General features: G+C 40.7%; 1 protein-coding gene across 3 annotated transcripts in view; it reads right to left on the bottom strand.

Annotated features, from left to right (window-relative positions):
- nod1 (nucleotide-binding oligomerization domain containing 1) overlaps nucleotides 1-17,003 on the bottom strand; it is a 62,404-nt gene extending 45,401 nt beyond the window's left edge. For 2 of the 3 annotated variants that reach the window (XM_043719286.2, XM_043719288.2), the window contains exon 1: nucleotides 16,860-17,003. The gene's annotated coding sequence lies outside the window, so the exon portion shown is untranslated. Of the gene's footprint in view, nucleotides 1-6,671; nucleotides 6,789-16,859 lie in introns of those variants that run through there. The other variant, XM_043719287.2, reaches the window with a different exon arrangement.
- Nucleotides 17,004-17,439: the final 436 nt, after the last annotated feature.

The following is a 17,439-nucleotide window of genomic DNA, read 5'->3' as shown; positions in this document are numbered from 1 at the left end:
TCCCGCCATTCCAGGAATTGACCTCGTGAACCTACGCTGCACTCCCTCAATAGCCAGAATGTCTTTCCTCAAATTTGGAGACCAGAACTGCACACAGTACTCCAGGTGTGGTCTCACCAGGGCTCTGTACAGCTGCAGAAGAACCTCTTTGCTTCTATACTCAATCCCTCTTGTTATGAAGGCCAGCATGCTATTAGCCTTCTTCACTACCTGCTGTACCTGCATGCTTACCTTCATTGACTGCTGTACAAGAACACCCAGATCTCTCTGTACTGCCCCTTTACCTGAATTGATTCCACTTAGGTAGTAATCTGCCTTCCTGTTCTTGCCACCAAAGTGGATAACCATACATTTATCCACATTAAACTGCATCTGCCATGCATCTGACCACTCACCTAACTTGTCCAGGTCACCCTGTAATCTCCTAACGTCCTCATCACATTTCACCCTGCCACCCAGCTTAGTATCATCAGCAAATTTGCTAATGTTATTACTAATACCATCTTCTATATCATTAACATATATTGTAAAAAGCTGCGGTCCCAGTACTGATTCCTGCGGTACCACATTGGTCACTGCCTGCCATTCCAAAATGGAGCCGTTTATCACTACTCCTTGTTTCGTATCAGCCAACCAACTTTCAATCCAAGTTAGAGAAATTGTCTCCTTGACTTTGTTTTCCCATGATAATGTTTTGCTTCATATTTATCTAATTCCTAGAATTAGGGCCTTATTTCACAATATAAGTAGGTGAAAGGTCTTATTGCCCATCAGGTTTTTTTGTCTGGCATTCTGAGTTGACGATTTGTTTGGAAAAGTAATTTGGAGATTTTATGCAATTAACTTCCTGATGCTTTGGGATGTGCCAAAGTCACTACAAAATGTAAGTTTTTTTTTCTTTTTATTTCAGCAGTGATTCAAAAACACTTTAACACAGAAACACCCAGAAACCATTACTCTCAAAACATACTCTGAAAGGGAATGTTGCCAGAGCTGCCAAACTTGCGCAAGAGCTCATTAGATCATTTCCTCTTTCCTAACTGTGCACAATAACTCACGATTGGGTACAAATGGAGATCATTTTATGTCAGTTTAAAAAACAGTCAGCTTATCTTATCCCAAGTAAATGCTGAACATTCCCACAGAACACACAAAAGATCCAAATGTAAAAAGCAGTTCGCTAAACAGATTTAGAAAAATAGAAAAACTCAAATTACCATATTAACCTTTGAAAGAAGAATTGCCTATTTTCCAACAGTGAGTCCATTTCAAAAGTAGTTCATGAGTGTTAGGAAGTTGTGTTTGTCAAATGCAACTTTTCATTATTTTCTCTTTTCAACAAAACTTTGTATCTCTTCATATTATGAACTGTTGATATACTATTGCAATAGATAACTGCTCCTCGGATGCTGCCTGAACTGCTGTACTTTTCCAGCACCACTAATCCAGAATCTGGTTTCCAGCATCTGCAGTCATTGTTTTTACCTATACTATTGCAATGGCTTTGTTACCATACTAGTGACCCAGAAGCTTGAACTATTAGTTTTCAGGGGTTACCGACAATAATTTGAACATAATGACAGTTTTTGATCTCATTTTTTAAAAATCAGGAAACTGATAGCCCAGTCGAAGAGATCACAATGGAAGGGACTAGCCATTGGTGCAGGAAAAACAACATGTATTGGTGTTGGTCCTCAGCCTGCATAAATAGGGAAGATTACCACAGGAATAGTCTCCAGCTGCATGACCGACTATCAAATAAAAAAAAATGATAGGAAGCAGGATCAACCAGCAGTGTGATGGCCCCACATAATGTGCAGAAAACCAAGAAGAGGGAATTTCCAAATCAGTGGTGGTGACTGTAAAACCATCATAAAACCGCAACTGATTTACAGTTGTCTTTTAGGTATGGACGCTTATTATCCTTAACTAGTCTGACTCATTTGTGACTCCAGTCCCACAACAATGTGGTTGTCGCTTAACTGTCCCCTGGAATAGCGAGGAAGCAATTCAGCCACATTAAATCAGTACACAGAATAACCCCATTGACTGCAGCAGTTCAAGAAGAAAGGCTGCCACCTTTTTCTCCTATTCAGCAAGAAATGGGAAGTCTCACCAGCCTAGACAGATGAGGTTGTTCTAAGTAATATTTTACCTCAATAACAGCTCGTATTTATCTAATGGTTTTACCACAGTCACAGAATGGTTAACAGACAAAGGATTAAATATAATCCATTAATGGGACAGAGGACCAAGAGCTCAGTTAAAAAAAATGTGTTTTAAAGATCATCATAAGAAAAATCTTTTCACTCAGCAAGTAATTAGAGTCAAGAATGCACTGTCTGGAAATGTGGTTGATGTGAGCTTACTTGAGATATTCAAGAGGGAATTGGATGATCCTATAAGAAGAAACAACTGTGCAGAGTTACAGGGAAAAGGCAAGAGATTGGCATTAAAGTAAACTGGTCAGAAATCCAGAACAGACAAGGTGGGTCAAATGACCTCCTTCTGCACCACAGCTCTTCTGTAATTCAGTGATCGCTTGGGGAAGGAAGTCCAGAGCGCAGGGTCCAGGCACAGCTGAAGGAACAACTTATAGTGGTGAAGGAAGTGATGGGGATGAACAAGATGACAGAATGGAGCAAGGTTATAGATCGAGAGGAATTTCTGGCCGTCCTGTGTCAGAGTCCACGAATATTTGAGAAAGCAGATTCCTTTGCCTCTGAACCTGTTGTTAGTTAATTCAGTTGCTGATATCCCTCATAACACATCGAGAGAGAAACACCTCCCCTTAGTCCCTCGCCAATTTTCCAGCTGAAATTGCAACTGTGTGTGTCAGAAATCTGGCAACTGTGAAGCACTAGATCCTGCCACTGTTCATTTCAAAGCTTGTTGCACAAAATCTTTCCCAGAATGGGAGGCTGCACCTACTCAAACCTGTTTTACATTAATACTGAAATGCACAATTAAAAGAAACATGAGGGCATAAATTTTACAAATTGTTAACTTATGTAATTATTCCCATTTAAAAACATGTAAAAGTAAAATTTTTTGGATCAATTTTTAGGACAAACATCATTGTGTCAACAGATAATGTTTTTGAAGGGTAGGCTTGAATGCTTGCTCTAGGCCCAAGTGAAATCCAAAAAGGATCACAATAAATCATAACAATTAAGAATTATTTATAATAATTACTGGTAAGTTAAAAAAAATCAAAATATAGTTTGTCATTCATAATTTGATCACTTTAATAATTTGAATAAATATGAGCAAGACCTACATGTAAACATTGAAGCACTTGTTCATTGATATAGTTATGATAAAATAAAATCATTAACATAGTCATTGAGTCATATGGCATGGAAACAGATCCTTCAGTCCAACCAGTCCATGCCAAACATAATTCCAAATTAGTGCCACCTGTCTGCTCCTGGCCCATATCCCTAAAATTCTTTCCTATTCATTTACTTATCCAAATTCCTTTTAAACATTGTTATTGTACCCATATCCACTATCTCCGCTGGAAGTTCATTCCATACATAAACCATCCTCTGAATCTCTGTCCTCTCACCTTGAAAATGTGCCCCTTAATCTTGAAATCCCCCATCCTAGGGAAAAGACAACTACTACTAACTTTATCTATACCCCTCACCATTTTATAACTTTCTAAAAGGTCACCTCTCTCAATCTCCGACGCTCCAGTGAAAAGGTGCCAGCCTATTCGGCCTTTCTGTAAAACTCAAAACTTTCATACCCGGCAACATCCTGGTAAATCTCTTCTGAACCCTCTCCAGCTTAATAATATCCTTCTAGGACTGCACACAGTATTCTAGAAAAGGCCTCATCAACATCCCATACAATTTCATCATGACTTCCTTACTCCTATATGCAAAAGACTGAGCAATGAAGGCAAGCATACCAAACACCTTTTTAACTACACTCTCTAAATGGACGTAAACTTCAAAGAATCATGTACCTGAACCACTAGGTCCCTCTGTTCTACAACAGTACCCAAGGCCCTAACATCTCTAGGATTATAGTTCAGTTCAGAAATTTGTGGACCATGATCACTGAAAACCTAAGGTCAAGTTTTCCATGAGGTTTGTAAAAGAATATTATCGTAGGCCAAAAGTTATTGGGTTGGTTTTCACAAGATCTACTTTTACGTGAGCATATATGACAAAAGAAAAATTAAAAATCAGAATGTATTAATGCATTGAGCAGACATAGGGCAAGATCAACTATGAAGGTTAAAATTAGCATGGTAAACTTTTCTAAGAAACATTTCCTATATTGTACCAGTGATTACATTAGGAAGTACTTCAAGGTAGTTCATCAGCGGTATTCTTGACCCAATCACTTTCAGTATTAAATCACACAAATGGCCTTCTCTCCATCATAAGCACAAAAATGGGGCTATGTGCTGATGACTACACAATGACCACACCATTCAGGACTCTCATACAGTGGTAAGTTGGTTAGAGAACCAGAACAAAGTGAATCAACTGGCATCCTTTTGCACCACCCCCATGCACATATGCAGCCACTCTTAGGCAATAACCAGGCATGGACTGATCAATGACAAGAAACATTAATGCCACGTATCTGCCATCTCCAACAAATGAGAATTTAACTATCTCCCCTTGACGTTCAATGGCATTGCCAAATGCTGAATCCCCTTTTATCTCTGGGTTGTCACTGACCAGAAACTGAACTGGAAACAACCATATAAGATCCAGTTGCTGCAAGAGCTGATAAGAGGCTAGAGTCCTGTGTTGAGTAACTCATCTGCTGCACCCCATAGTGTCTGTCCAGCATCTACAAGGCACAAGTCAGGAATGTGATGAAAGACTCAGGTACATGGATGGGATAGGTATGAAGGGAAATGGACCAAATGCAGGCAGATGGGATTAGTTTAATTGTGGAAACTGAGCATCATAGGTAAAATGTGTCAAAAGGCTTGTTTCCCTACTGTAGGCCTCTAGGAATCTATGACTCTCCATTTCCAGGATGTGTGCTAGTCAAGCAAAAACTCAAGAAACTCAACAGCTTCCAGGGTAAAGCATCCTCTTCAACACTTTCAACATTCACTCTCTTCTCTACCAACACGCAGTAGCAGCAGCAGCATGTAGCATCTACAACATGCATGGCAGTGACTCACAAAGGCTCCTTCGATGGCAACTTCCAACTCCACAACTGCTAACACCTAGAAGGACAAGGGCAGCAGATACATGGAAGCACCATCACCTACTAATTCTCTCCAAGCCACACACTGTCTTGACTTTGAACAATAATAGCCATTTCTTCCCTGTCACTAGGTCAAAATCCTAGAACTTTCTAAGAGCATTGTAGGTTTATTCATATCTGAAGGACTGCAGTGGGTCCAATATGCAGCTCATTGCCTCTTTTTCAAAGGCAATTAGAGATGGCCAAAAATAATGGCCTCTCCAGCAACAACTACATCACATGGACCAAATATTTTAAAAAGCTATAAAAGCACTTGGGGATGTAAAGGTGCTATATAAATGTAAATGTTTCATTGTCTTTCTTTGAAACAAAACACAACAATCCTTCATGTTATACGTTATGTGTACAGTAAGCAATGTTTATACTACTGCTTTGCAACTTACAGGCTTGAATGAATAATTTAAGTTCAGATCCGACCCAGCAGTATTTGAATTCAGCTTTCAAAGAACTGAGAAGTAAAAAACTGGTAACAGTGAAAGTAAATATTAAAGCAGTCAGAATATTGTAAAAACACAACTGGCTTACAAATGTAGGAAAGGAAACTTGCTGTTTCCACACCATCTGGTCAATGTATGACTCCAGTGCTGTACCATAATTGTTAACTCTTAAGTGTTTTCTGAAGTATCCCAGGCAACCACACAGTTGCAGCAAATCAGTACACAGAATAACCACATTGACAGCAGAGGTTGAAGAATAAAGTCAGCATCAGTCTAAGCTGTTCGGAACGGGCCACAAACGTCAGCCTTGACAGATACATTCTGAGCGACATTTTACATTGAACTTTCTCTCAATATTGACCATTGAATTTGTTTAGCTCCTTTAACAATAGAATAAGATGTGTCCTTATTTTTTACCTAGCTACAAGGAAAGTAAGTCAGATTACCATAAACTTGGCCAGAGGGGAAGACTGATGCATGGAAAATAGTGGAGAGACAGGGAGATTTTAAGGATTGAATTCTCAGACTCAGGTAGGTGAAGGCATAGCCACCAAGCTGTGCCAAAGGAAGTACTGTACTAGAGATCAGAACTGGGGAAGCACAGAGCTCAGAGAGTGATAGGCCTGGCGGGGGTTCCAAGCCTTTCTTGTGTCAGACTCCAAGGGTTACATGTGTCAGAAGGAAGGATCTCATGCCTCTAAACCCTTGTTAGCTATTTCACCCTCTGACTGCTCCCACAAGCCCTGGAGAGGAAAGCATCTCGTCAGTTTCCCCCCCAGTAATGCAGCCAATTTTCCAGCATATCATGTCAAACATTTGAAGCTCCACTAATCATTCCAAAATTTCTTGCACTCAGGTTTTATCAAAGAGTGAGTAAGCTGCACCTACATAAACCCATTTTACATTACTACAGAAATCCCCGGTTAAAATATCCTGGAGTGTAAATTTCACAAAATGACATGGCATAGAATAAGTTCCTGTACTTACATATCACTCTCAAGAAGCAGCCCGGTACAAGAGCTCCAGCAGCGTATACTTGTATCTATCTGTCCAGTTCTTCTGCACAACTACAGTGTGAATCCTGCAGCCATTTACGGGAAATGAGGTCTTATTTGTCGCAATGCCCAGCAAAGTGTGGACTGCTGCCAAAAGAACTGCAGGCAATACTTACAGTATGCATGTCTGAAAGCTCTGATGACGCAGTTGTCAAGTGAGTATATCTGCTCTGTCATATCGAGAGCCAAAAATTATTGTAGCATTGCACACCCTTCACACTGACTCAAAATAATTACCTTCTCAGGATATCATTGCAAACTTTGTATATAGATTGCTGACGACTTCATAGATAAAAATCACATAACACCAAATTATAGTCCAACATGTTTATTTGGAAGCACTAGCTTTCGGAGCGCTGCTCCTTCATCAGGTGATAGTGGTGAATAAGATTGTAAGACACAAAATTTATAGCAAATGTTTACAGTATGATGTAACTGAAATTATATATTGAAAAAGACCTGGATTGCTTGTTAAGTCTCGCATCTTTTAGAATGACCATGTAGGTTTCAGATCTAAAAGATTTCAGATCTAAAAGATGAAAGACAACAAATAATCCAGGTCTTTTTTTATATATAATTTTGATATATAAACTTTTGCTATACATTCTGTGACTTACAATCTTATTCTCTACATCACCTGATGAAGGAGCAGCACTCCAAAAGCTAGTGCTTCCAAATAACCCTGTTGGACTATAACCCGGTGTGTTATTTATAACTTTGTACACCTCAGTCCAGCACCGGTATCTCCAAATCATGACTTCATAGTTGGATATATGGCTTGAACAAAGTTCTTTCATTTGTCACAAAATATGAATTCTGTACATAAGGTTTAATACTTCTCAGTTCTGCAGAAAATCCATTAAAAGAATCCTGAAAAAATATTAAAATTTTAAAAAATTCTGCTTCAAACAAAACGCACATATATGAAACAAAAACTCCACGTCTATTTATCATCATCTTAGTTTTGTCACACATGCTTCTTTATACAAAAGAACATGTGAATATATATTTTTGGAATCATCAAAAAACAGTTTAATTCATTCATGGAATAGAAATAAAAGAGACTTGGAATTCTTTTTCAGAACTAGAATCCCTACAGTGTGGAAACACAAGCCATGTCAAAATATTTTACAGCCAATATGCACTTGAGCTGTAGTCACTGCTGTAATGAATGAATGGGCACCACTCACTAGTTTGGCATTTTTTGTCCATCCCTCATTGCCCTCAAGAAAGTGGTCACGGCTCTTATTAATTGACTGCAGTTCACACTCGCAAAGAATCTCCAAAATTGTTATGGCATTCCAGGATATTGACCCAGTAAAGGTCACAAAAGAGAAAAGGTGATTGTGTGCCCAAGTCAGATAGTGTGTGACCTGAAGGGAAATGTTGAAGTGTTGGTTTTCCTACACATTTGCTTTGCCCTTGTAGGTGGTAGAGGTCACAGATTTGGGAGTTGGTGCAGAGGAAACCTTGACAGGTTGCCCTCCTGCATCCTGTAGATTACATAATGCCCTCCATGGAGTGTTGGTGCGAAAGAAGTGAATGTTTAAGGTAGGGATGGAATGCCGTTCAAATGAGTTGTTTTGCCCTGGCCGGTGTTAAGCCTCTCGACAATTGCTGCAATGGCAGTCGTTAGCTTGGCTACACACACCCCGGGAATAATACACTGTTCTCAGGAAAAAGATAAATTTGATGTCAGTTCTATAGGGTTTCCAACAATGTTAAATGTTAGGTGCCCTTTCTTGGGCAATGGAAGCTAAGCTTATGATCTTATTCTGATATGTTCAAGACGTGGATGTGCTGGTGATGGACTGGGGTGGACAAGGTCAAAGGTCACATGACACCAGGTTATAGTCCAACAGGTTTATTTGAAACTGCAAGCTTTCAGAGCCCCCACTCCTTCCTCTTGCAGTTTCAAATAAACTGTTGGACTATAACCCAGTGCCGTGTAATTTTTTACTTTGATATTTTCCAAGGTACAGTTTGGGTGCTTATGGGGTATATCTTTGAGGTATATGTCCAATAGCAATCCTCAGACTCAGAACTCACTCAGATTTAATATGCTTCCATTTGCTGAGAGATGGATGCACCTTTCTGTCTCACTGAATCAGGTAGTGCTGCACCTTCCCGCAGACAACAGTAACAGTGTGTGTCTGTGTGCTTTAGAGTCTGCAAAGCTCCATATTCTCACTTTAGCTGCCTAGAATGGTTGAATGCAGGGGCGTGATCAGAGCATATGTTGCAGTGTGTCTTTCTCATGGAATGTGTCAAGAAGCATTTGAAGAATTCAGTCCCATTAATGCACTATCTTCAGCTGTCTTTGACTTTTTTTTAAAAGAATTCATTGGCGAGACGGCTAACATTTATTGTCAGTTCCTGACTGCAGTCATCAACTTGAACTACTGGAGTTCATGTGGGGGAAGCTGCTCTCACATTGCTTTAAGCAATGGAGAAGTTACCCAGGTGCAAGTAATAGAGGGTCTACTGTTAACATACGTATCTCCAGTATTCCATTTATATAGAAGTATCAATTCCAACTTGTTGAGGTTCCAGATCTGTGGAATTTTGGAATCTCCAGTCAGAGTATCAGAAGCAAGTGAGGAATTCAGTCGATTTATAGTGCACAAGAGGACGATATTCAGGCCATAATACTTGTGCTAGCTCTTTCAAAAAGCAGTCCAATTAGTCCTATTCCTCTATTCTGTCATACAGCCGAGCAATTTTTCCCTTTTAAGTATTGGAAGGATGTTGTGATACTTGAAAGGGTTCAGAAAAAATTTACAAGGATGTTGCCAGGGTTGGAGGATTTGAGCTATATGGAGAGTCTGAATAGGCTGGGGCTGCTTTCCCTGGAGCATCAGAGGCTGAGTAGTGAATTTATAAAATCATGACGGGCATGGATAGGATATATAGACAAAGTCTTTTCTTTGGGGTGGATGAGTCCAGAACTAGAGGGCATAGGTTTAGGGTGAGAGGGGAAAGATATAAAAGGGACCTAAGGAGCAACTTTTCCACACAGAGGGTGGTGCGTGTATAGAATGAGCTGCCAGAGGGAAGTGGTGGAGGCTGGTACAATTACAGCATTTATAAGGCATCTGGATGGGTATATGAATATGGGTTTAGGGGGATATGGGCCAACTGCTGGCAAATGTGATTAGATTAGTTTAGATTAGATTAGGATATCTGGTAAGCATGGATGAGTTGGAGTGAAGGGTCTGTTTCTGTGCTGTACATCTTTATGGCTCATGCAATATCTAGACAAAATTATATAGTTACTAGATAAGATCCAAAAGAGAGTTACAATTACACAAAATCTTTTTATTTTGTGTTTTTTTTAAGTTGGGGCTAAAATGAGATAAAGCTGTTTTAAAAACTGAAAGAATGGCTTTATGTTAACGATTGTTTGAACAAGCACGAATTGCATTTTGAGTTGCAGATGATTTGGAGCTGAGCAGGTGTACAGGTTTGTTGTTATTGGCAAAAGATGTTGATTGGTCTATGGGCTAGAGACCAGTTATCAATGGCAGTGACGTTTTTGCCTTGGACTGACAATGGGATTGGTTCTCAGGTAACTGAATAGATTAGAGCCGGGAATGAATAACAAAGAGAGATTAGTATTTGGTTATTTCCAGTTTAGGAGCCGACTCTCAGTTTTCTACAGTAAATTATAAATGTGAAGAAAACTAGTTCATCTTTCCTGCATCAGTGATTATATGCCATAACTTATAGTCAGAGATGTTTTATAAAGGGACCAGCCACTAACCAGAGGAAGCAAGCGAAGAAAAATGACTGAAGCAACATGCTGATGAGCAGAAGAGTAATTAAAATCATCTCAACAAAACAATCTGAGAATGAAAATTGCCGAACTGTTCATAATCTAGTTTACTATGTGTGGTGTAAAGGGGGTTAAATTACAGATCGTTCTGCTATAACATGCATTTTGTTATTGGCTATAACATGATTGATGAATTGTGGAGGCTGTTTGAATAATGTGAACTTTCTACTGAAAGTGCATAGTGATTTTCTATTAGCATTATTCTACAGCACAATGTTCTATAGCGTGAGGTTTCAGAGGAACACAACTGTACAGGTTGTTCTGCTATGATGCAGCAGCTGTGTTCCTCTATAATCTCACGCTGTGGAAACTCCTACTATGGAAAACCGCTATAGAATAACACTTATAGAAGATCACTACCCTCGTTCAGTAGAAAGTTTGTGTTATCCAAACAACTTCCACAATTCATCAACTGCATAACAACCAATTTGTGTTGACAAATTGTGAATTACAGCAGAACAACCTGTATTAGTATTACATGTTTATAACTGTTTATCTATAGGAGGGTCTAAGTACTTATCATATCGAGTGATTCTTGTTCAGTACAGAAACTTTCTATTAATCTGGATCTGAAAATTAGGTAAATTGGAGAGCTGCATATACTTTAACTTTTGTAATGACTCTGGGAATAGGGTGGCCTGCTTCCATCATTCGTCATAACACAACTGTGATGCCAGGAAAGAAATCGTAACTAACAGGAAAGACTGAAAAGAAGAAAAGGCAGAAGGATGTCCTGAAAGTAGTTTTTAAAATCATGTAGAGATTTGACTGGGTAGTTGGGAAGGGATGACATTTGATGCTTTCAGATAGAGTTCAAAACTGGGGATTAGAAATGTCAGGTATTTGCTCTCAAATCCAATCAGCAATGCAGGAGCAACTTATCTACCCAGGCAGAGTAACCAGAATATGGAAATTCCAACCATATGAAGTAGTTGCAGTGAATAACATGAATGCATATAAAGAGAGTTTACATGACTACAGGAGGGAGAAAGAAATAGAACAAAACACTGATAGGATTAACTGAAGAAGTGAGAAAGGCTCATGTGAAGTCATAATCACTGGCATTGGTCAGTTGGACATTGGAATGGTTTACTTTGTTAAATGTGTTATATAACTTGATTTAAAGTCATGCTTAATATCAAAATTACTTTATGCATTTCCTGGCTGAAAACCACTAATTGAGTTTTAAAAGACTGAAATGGTATTCTGATGACTTATCACAGGGGTTTCTAAGATGGTTCAATCTTTGCTTGACGGTAAATCATGAATTTCAAAGCAGTTATGATCCTAGCTCAGAGTATTGCTTGACACTTCAGGTTCTAGAGAAAATGCCAGTTGTTTTTGTATTAGTTTGTTGACATGGTGGTTAGTCATTGAAACAAATTCACTTGAGGCTGCAGATTTTGTTTATCAACAATAGAGAAGCTTAATGCACAAAAGAAAAGGCAAGCTAGATATAGAAGGCAGAATGATCTTGAATCAAACTGATCTTGAATCAATGCAACTGTTTAACAACACAATACATTTTAGAGATTCAACACTAGTGAAATTACACCCCTATCTCAGTTCCTTATCTTTCTACATAGCTGACTCCTTGCAGTTGCTGTGCATTGAACTGTGGCGATAAGCCGGAAACCTGAATGTCTAAACTTTCTTAGTTATAATAACATTCAAATTTTGAAACAAACCCCCCTGGATTGGAAGATTCACAAGCTGAACCCCTCTGTTGAGGGAACTAATTCCTTGAACTGCTTCAAGAGCGAATCTAATCTTGCTTCTGAACTCAGTTAGAAAAAACTTGCTCAATCCAAGATTTTTCTGAACTGAAAACAAAGACGAAAGATCTTACGTGTTCCATAACCATAGTAAACTCAGAAGTACAAGCATGGTTCTGTTAGTAACACAGGGAGCTACAGTCACTTGCTTTGTGACAAAATGCTGGATTTAGATCACTGTTCTAAAAGGAATGTCCTTCCTTGCGATTTTTAAAGAAAATCTTCATAGGTGTAACCAACACCCATTGCCTCTATTTTGAAATCTTAATTTCAACAGTTATATTACTACGTATATAAATTACCCATGTTCACAAAATCAAAATAGAGTCAGCCTGTTAAAACTCCACAAGAAATAATTACCTTGAAAAAGGGACATCTCCTAACCCAGTCACAAAGCATCCAGACAACATCTCATTGGTTAAGGACCAACCATTAGACAAAATCATCTCAGTCAATGAACTCTCACTGAGAAAGGAGTTAACCCAGACAAACAATCTCATCATGTAATCCATATATCTGGAATCCACTAGCCATCCCCATCTTTGGATAAGTGTCAGTCAGAAAGAAGATCATTTATCAAGCCAGCTAGGTCTGTTTCATATTATAGAAACTACTTTTCTCCAGCCACAAAACAGAGATGCTGAAGAAGCTGAGGTGCACCACACTTCTCTTACTCATTTCAGCCTGCAAGTTTCCAAGCCCTGTCTGACAGCCGACCAACTATCCACAGGCATTATGTTGAGAAATAATGCAGCAGGTGCTAACAGTAGAACAACAGATAAAAATGTCTGTCATCAATGTATTTAAATCATCTCGAGGCTGAATCCCAAGGAACCATTAAGATCAGCCTGAGACTATCCAAGTCGTCAATCTACAAGCCCCATATACATTTAACTTTTATTAGATTCTAAAAATACAGCTTAATCTATCTAATTTTTATATGTTTGTGGGTGAGTACATGAAAGACAGAGCTTGTTTTAGATTAGATTCCTACAGTGTGGAAACAGGCCCTTTGGCCCAACCAGACCACACCGACCCTCCAAAGAGTAACTCACCCAGGCCCAGTTCCCTCGTACTAATGCACCTAACACTGGGCAATTTAGTATGACCTGCACATCCTTGGACCATGGGAGGAAACCAGACCACCCGGAAGAAAACCACGCAGACATGGGGGGAACGTGCAAACTCAACACAGACAGTTGCCCGAGGCTGGAATCAAACCTGGAACCCTGGTGCTATGAGGCATCAGTGCTAACCACTGAGCTACGATGCCACCCACTTTACTATTTTAATTAGAGCAGGTTAGATATAATAAATACTATCTCTCTCTTTCTAATGATAAAGGAAACCTGTTTGTGTGTCTTTTAAATCACCATATTTAAATAAACACCTCTTGAATTAGCAATCAGAAACCCATGTTATTCTGAAATGAGGAGTAAGAAAAGACTGTTCACTTGATTATATTAAAAAGTTATATGATTAACTTGTTTTGTGCTGTAATTTCAATGTGAATATCAAAGACCCAAGAAGAAAATAACATCTGCCGTAAACGTTCAGTGAGACCCTAAATATGTATCTATCGCCCTGTTAAGTGAGTACATTTATGTTTTCAAAAGGAATAAATGCCTGTAGTGTGGAAAATCAATTTGCAACTGGAGAACACATACTATTCATCTGATTATGCAATAATCTCCCTGTGAAGGAGGTATTGCATTTCCTCTTGAATTAGCTCATACAGTTGCCATGCAATGGTTTAAGACATTGCTTTTCTACTACTCAAATGCATTATTTACATGACTGATTTGACCTGTTAAAAATAAACCCTTGATTACCAACTTTCAGTGACCTGGAGTGACATGCTACTTTTAAATGAGCTTTTCTTCAAATGTTCAATAACAACACGCAGTTTAACAGTGTATGAGTAGAAACGTGAATCCATGTTTGTCATGTGTTTGGTGGCTCTGGGTGCACCATATTAGGCGAGTATTTCAGACTCAAAGGTTCAAACCACATCGTGGCACATTGTGAAATTAAATAAAATTGGGTAATCTGTGGAAATTGCATGCAAGAACTTGGATTATTACAAAACCCAATTACTTCATTAAGGTTCCCAGGGAGGGAAGCTTGCCATTCCTTTCCTATCTGATCTCAACGTAATTATATTCCCCAACTCAGTGGCTTGTGACATAGTCACTAAATTGAGTAACAAGAAGACAATTGGATTCATCTTCTCAACAATGAGCCAGGCACAACATTAAAGAAAGATTTGTAGCACTGCCCTTTGATGGGAAGGGCAGTGCTTGTCACTGGCCACCCGGGTGTTTTCCTATCTTCCTGGTGGTGGAAATTGAATAAAGATTGGTGCACTTTGTGTCTTTCACTGTGTCTCACACCTGCACACACACACCATGGGTGAAAAAAAAAAAAAAAAAAAAAAAAAAAATTAAAGAAAGATTTGTAGCACTGCCCTTTGATGGGAAGGGCAGTGCTTGTCACTGGCCACCCGGGTGTTTTCCTATCTTCCTGGTGGTGGAAATTGAATAAAGATTGGTGCACTTTGTGTCTTTCACTGTGTCTCACACCTGCACACACACACCATGGGTGCTGGGGATAAAATAAGCACTACCGCACTTAGGTGGTAGTGTGGGGGTTAAAGGGGGGGAGAAAAAAGAGAAAAAAAAAAACAAAGAAAAAAAAGAAAAAAAAAAGAAAAAAAAATTAAAGAAAGATTTGTAGCACTGCCCTTTGATGGGAAGGGCAGTGCTTGTCACTGGCCACTCGGGTGTTTTCCTATCTTCCTGGTGGTGGAATTTGAATAAAGATTCGTGCACTTTGTGTCTTTCACTGTGTCTCACACCTGCACACACACACCATGGGTGCTGGGGAAAAAAATAAGCACTACCGCACTTAGGTGGTAGTGTGGGGGTTTAAAAAAAAAAGAAAAAAAACCAAAACTGATTATAAGGCCGAAATATCCATAAACTTCAGTAGTATTTCCCCCCAACCCAATCCTTCCGTAGGAGTCAGTATTAGTGTTACTTTTGGTTTGTATTATTGATTTGGACTTGAAAAAAAAAGAAATTAAAGAAAGATTTGTATTTGTACCACACCTTTCAAAACCTCAGGATATCAAAAAATATCTTGCATGAAAGGACATTTAGTCACTGTTTAACGTAGGGAGTGCAGCACCCAAACTGCCTAAATTCAGTAAAGTTGACACAACCAGGTGATTTGTTGTCAAATGTACACCCATGTCAGGGCTCCCTACTGTTGCTGTCACAAACCCCAGGCCCCACTCCACTCTCAAAGTTCTAACCAGCCTCCCATCTATGCTTCTCTGAGCTTTCTCCCTTCTTCATAAGCCTTTCTTCAGGATTCTCTCCCCAACTCTCCAACCACATCATTCTTTATCACTCCTCCTCATTTACCCTCCTCAGTGCTCTCTTGCCTCTCCATTTACCTCCCACAGGGAACTCGCTCATCCCTATTCAGCCCTTCAACATCATTGCCCCTGGTTACACTAGTTCCTGACACAGTCCATTCAAAGGTTCCCCTTCTGCTCTCATTCCCTACAAAGCATCTGTGTGCCTTTTCCCAGGTGACCCCCCTTTCTCTCTGCCCTCTTTCCCCTCCACCAACCTGACCACTACCCCCCTCCACCCTAGCCCTCCTCCCCCCTCTACCACCACCTCATCCCCCACCATCCTTTCCCCCAGCTCCTACCACCCGCGCCCCCGCCCCCCTTTCCCCCTCTGCCCACATCTCTACCAATCTTCCCCTCAACCTTCCCCAAATACCACCCTTTCCCTACCACCCTTCCCCCACAGGCACTACTCCTTCCACCCCCTCCCGCCCTTCCCCCAAAACCCCACTACTCTTCCCTTCCTGCCCCCTTCAACCATACCCCTACCAATCTTACCCCTGCCTCCACCTATACAATCCTTCTGCCCCCTACCACAACATACCTATTATCCCCCAACTCCCCCAGCATGTCCACCCACCACCTCCACTCCAACCACCCTTCCCTCACAGGCACTACTCCTTGTACCCCAACCTCCCTTCCCATGTCACACTTCCCCCCTTTTCCCTACCACCCTTCCCCCCTTTCCCCTACCACCCTTCCCCCCTATTCCTACAAATCTTCCCCCCTCAACCATTCCCCACTACCAGCCTTCCCCGTCCACCCCTTCCCTCTTCCCTCCCTCTCCTTCCACCCCTTCCCTCTTCCCTCCCTCTCCTTCCACCCATGCCCCTACCATCCTTCTCCCTCCACCCACCTTGCCCACCCCTACCCCTATCCCTCTCCCCCTTCCTCCCCACACTCCCCCCTCCGCCCACCCCGCGGCTCCCGAGGAGTTTCCGAGCCGCCGCTTTGGAGCAGGAACGCACTGACCAGCAGAGAAGGCGCCTCTGTCCGGACAGTCAGGGGCTGGAGCTCGGACCTACCCCCTGGGTCACAGGCCTTGCTTTCTCCCCCCCCCCCCCCCCCCCCATCATCACCCTCTCTCACCTCACAGCTTCTGCTTGAGGAGAAGCGGCTGCTCCCCGTGATCGGGGCGATCAGCTGCAGTCGGTGCCATGGAGCCAGCCGCCCTCCCCGGGACTAAAGCAAGGCAGATCCCACACAACCACCGAGTCAAACTGAACCAGGAAACAAGCAGGCAGCTCGCTCCCGGAGTACACCCCAGTGAGAGGCTGACCTCACCCTGCCCCTTTGCATGCAGTTATTCTTTCAGCAATGCTAACAAAACTGGCAAAAATAATCCAAAGATTAGTCCTCACTTTTGCCTAAAAATAATCCAAACCCCACAATTTTACAAGGGACCTTCCCCCTTATTGTGCTTCATTCTTGTTTCTATTTAAGTTCTTGGCGTTTATTTTACGTGTGTTATAGCATGTATTATAATGTTTAAAATTATCACAGTCGTAAAATGTTTAGGTGACAGTATTTTCTAACAATGATTCAACTTATCTTTACAAGCAATTGGCCTCGACTGGGAACAACAAAATATTTAATAATTTGCAAACTTTAGGCTTTAACTGTACCCTTTGGACTGCACTGGCAACTGAAATTGAAACCCCCGTTTGGC

The sequence above is a fragment of the Chiloscyllium plagiosum genome, unplaced genomic scaffold (genome assembly GCF_037043375.1).
Source record: "Chiloscyllium plagiosum isolate Xiang-an unplaced genomic scaffold, Cpla_swu_hap1 HiC_scaffold_34, whole genome shotgun sequence".
In the NCBI taxonomy this organism is placed as follows: Eukaryota; Metazoa; Chordata; class Chondrichthyes; order Orectolobiformes; family Hemiscylliidae; genus Chiloscyllium; species Chiloscyllium plagiosum.
The sequence above is the reverse complement of the archived record's forward strand: the minus strand, read 5'-3'. Positions and strand labels throughout refer to the sequence as shown.